Source organism: Hippichthys cyanospilos, chromosome 18, assembly GCF_059441005.1.
Source record: "Hippichthys cyanospilos isolate Australia breed blue-spotted pipefish chromosome 18, RoL_Hcya_1.0, whole genome shotgun sequence".
Lineage (NCBI taxonomy): Eukaryota > Metazoa > Chordata > Actinopteri > Syngnathiformes > Syngnathidae > Hippichthys > Hippichthys cyanospilos.
In genome coordinates, this window is record NC_142386.1 from 370,940 (window position 1) to 375,181 (window position 4,242).

Sequence of the window (4,242 nt, forward strand, 5' to 3'; positions counted from 1 at the left end):
TCCCCAACCCGGAAACACTCACTACTACTTCCGGCTTTTTCTTGTTCTCCAAAATAATACAACGTAAATCACATACAACATATACAGTATATCGAACGGCAGTTTGAATAACGAAAATAAATGACATTTGTAACGATTTCGAAATTATACTTCACTAATACATAAATGTGACAACACTAACTCCAGGGTGTCACCCGATAACGACTTCACAGTGAAGTATTAATCCCAAGTGAGTGTTACTGCCGCGATTAGATGTCGGTGACAGAATGTGCCGTGGGCGTCGCATGCCAATATATTAAATGCAGCCAACGTTAAAAGAAGCAATTCCATCTGGACTTCTGGAATTGTAACAAACGGCTGTAGTCTGAATTCAGACCATCATAACAAAGGCCTTATTTTAACCCCCGGCAGAAAATTTTGCGGCCTTTGGTCAGTTCCTTCTACAATTTGCTGGCAGAATTCACATGAACTCGTATTGTGGCTAAGTGTAGGAACAATTTGGGCCCCGGCGCGAATTGAATTCTGTCCAGCAGATGTCGAGCGGTTAGCGCGGGGTTCAAACTAGTGATTACATTTTGTGTGAAGCTGCAACTAGAAAGGCAACCGAGCCTGGGAACTGCTTTGCACCCACTTCACACTTGTACTTTTTGTTATTTTAAAACCTCGCTGTCATTTAAAACGACATTTCCTTCTGCTTTGGTCTCACGTTGCGCTCAGAAATGCGGAGGTTGACTTTGAGAAAATACATCTATGGCGTTCCACAGGCTAATTACTTCTTACATGGGATCTGACATCAATGAAAGTACTCTATACTTTTGTTTGGCATTTAGCTCTCACGCCGCCATCAGGCCTTTATCAGGATATCTCTCCTCCCATATTTTCTCGATGGACGCCGTGTCCCTTAAATGTGATTGAGCGTAAAGCAGCGACTGGAATGCGCCGCTCGCGAACGGCGAGACGCGAGTTCGTTTCCCGAGAGAGCGAGCAGAGTGGGAAGTGGAGAAAAAACACGGAAGAAGAAGAAGAATTGGGATTCACGTGACTGAAATTTGAGTGATTGTACTGTCGTGGAGAATAACGTTTATCAATTCAAAGAACTTTCGTGCCATTGTGCGCATCCATTCATGCAGAGCAGTCACCATTCACAAAGCTTCTTCCCGGCCTCCGTCTCGCGTGTTAGGCGCGCCGAGGCAGACGCTGCCATGCATGCGGCCACGGGCGCGTGTATAAATAGCTCCTGGATGTTTTTTTTTTCTGAATCGGCGAGCCCCGCGGAGGAAACGTGAGTTCTAAATATGGAAGCGCGAGAGCTAAAGATGGCGAGCGGAGCCATCCGACATCCTTGGCTCTTTTGCCAAGTCGAGCAAAACTTCTCATGTTTAATTCAGAAAGGCGGGCGATTCCTCGTCGTCGAGTTGAGCTCGCCGGCCCGGCCGGTTGCAGCGGCGGCGCTTACCGCATCCTCCTTTGTAAGCCTGCGACTCCTTTGCCGTTATGCGGAACGAAGGCCCCGCCGACGGGCGTGATGAGAAATCCGCGCGATCTTCCCGACAGGCTCCGGGGTTCGTATGCAACAAAGCACTTCATCGCATAAAGTTTGTCCGCGAACGTAATGCTTGCATTTTGTCTCATCCAAATGAAAGTGAAGTATATTATTTCAAGTATTATTGAGGGAATGCTGTTTTCCTCTCTCTTTGTTGACTCGCAAAGCCGCGATTTGAATTGCGGCGGCACGGTGCTTGAGCGGGTCCGGGAATGAACTAGCATATTGTTCGGGCGCGGCGAGGCGAGGCGAGGCGGGGCTCGGCAAGGCCTCGCTTGTAAAATAATCTTGAGAGGGTCCCGGGTGGGGGCGCGGATGCACTGACGCATCACAGGCACAGCGCACAGGCACAGGCACTTGGCGCCGCGTAAAAAAGACCAAAGGCGAGATTTAGCTTTGCCGGACGTGAGCAAGTGCAACTCAAGGCACTCTTTGCGCTGACGTTCATTATAGAGGAGGGAGGAGATGGAAAGGAACTCAAACGGCACTGACGGTGTCTATGACAGGGCCGCGCCAGCGCAGACTAAGTATGTGCCGCGTTAGCGACAAGAGAAGTCGGGGATTAGGGTCCGGGAGTCTTTCATTAAAGGGCGCTGCATTTGAAAGGCGTCAGCTTGAAAAGGAGCGAGATTACACAGCGGCCGGCCGGAGGAAGGCGCAAGTGGAGGAATCGCCGTTTGGTTGGCGGATGACCCGCAGAGAGCCGCGCCCTTTCCCACACTCGGGCGAACGAGCACCCCGAAGTCAGGCGCTCGGATCAGGAAACGCCGGGGCGTCGACAGGAAAAGGGGAGCGCTGGAATTTCCATTCGCACATCAGCGCTGGATCTCGCAGAGGACAATTTAGCGGAGTAAAGGAGGCGCTAACAGGTCCGCGCTTTGCACGGTCTTCAAAGGTGCCATTGTTTGGGCCGGCCCTTGCAAGAACCGTCATTACAGAAACGTTAAGAGCCCCTTTTTGAGGACAGTTTAAGAGCTCGCCTCAGCTTTCAGCACGAGCGCCTTTCATCGGAGATACGAGAGGAATCGTCGCGTCGTCCAAAGCCTCCGAAATATGCAAAGCCTTCAAAACTCTTTCATGGCGGTTCGCGGTAGACGGAAGGAGCAAATATTTTGTCAGTCTGGGTGCTTTGAGTTTTCCCAAAAAGTCACACGATAACATGCCAGATATTTGGGAACGGTCCGCTCCCAACAATCGCACTTGGACTGCGAATGTCTCACCTCGCTGAGTCGGCAAGCGTCCGCCACCCCGGCTTCAAACCCCATAACCTCAGGCAGGATGAAAATTCATGAAGTGATTCTTACCGATGCAAAGTTGAGCCCGAGTTATCGCTAAATACCGGCAGCGGACTTCATTCCCCCCACAAATCTCTAGCTACAGACCTCAGTCTATGAGATGAATATGTCGGCTGAAACAGCACATTTTGCTCCGTTGAAAAGCGATCGGCAGGAACGGCGACAACGCCGGGCTGTCAGCGTCAAAGCGTGCAGCCGATTGTCTATCAGGCCAGCCTATATGGAGCGCTCAAGTGCCGCTAGCTATGCGGCGCGATGAGTTCCCCGATATTTTATGACGGATGTTATACCGCAAAGTTGTTTTTTTTCCTACTCTCAAGGTAACACATAAGGAACACGTCAACACTGTTCAGTGCTTCCAGGACACTCTAAATCTGCACTTTTTGCAATCACCAGTGAGATCATCTTTTATTGCTCACGCATTTTATCCCCCTAAATAAAGGACATAAAGTGGACATTTTTCATAGCTGTCAGTGGATTGTTTCGCGGACCGATTTGTTAACGACGTACTTGACGTGTAATTAAGTTTGAAGATTGCGGGACCGTCCCGGCCTTCCACGTCCTTTAAATACTGTGCATACGCAGACAACTGTAAGGTGATTAAATAGTGTAGCTTTATTTGAATGACATATGTTTCCATTTTGTTTCAACCCCTGACGGGGAGCATCACAGTTCAGTTCTCGTTACATCAGTTCACACATCTCTCGGGTCAACCTGCCTAAAAATAAAAATAACCTCTTACATTTCTGCTTGAACATCAGAAATAGAGCAAGTTTCTTTATATTACAGAATTCTTGTATGACAAGAAATAGTGCATTCTCAACACATCAACTCAATGATGTTTAACATAGATTTACTCGAATGGTGCTAAAACTAAATTTGGCAAATCCATTCATGACGCACAGATGCCTTAATGTGAGCATGAAATGACCTCTAGGGTAGAAGTGGGGACATGGATGCTACGCCACTGTTAAAAAAAAAAGAAGAAAAAAATCCCTGAACATTAATGTGCAAAATGGTTCAACCAGTTCTTAAGAAAGAAAAAAAAAACGTCAATTTGCAATGACCTCTCTGTGTAAATGTGTGAGATGACTAGGCTTAGCCTTAGCGATGCAAAACATGACTGTGTTTTCTATGGGATGCAGAGGAAGACCAAGCAGGTGTTTCAAAACCACATCAAGCAAAGTGTCATTTACACAAACCTAACAATTCCCTTTATACGGATTCTTCATCACTATGATAAACAAATAAATACGTTGCATCCAAGCCATCACATCACTTAACTATAACTATATATATATATATATATATATATATATATATATATATATATATATATATATATATATATATTCCATATATATATATATATATATATTCCATATATATATATATATATATATA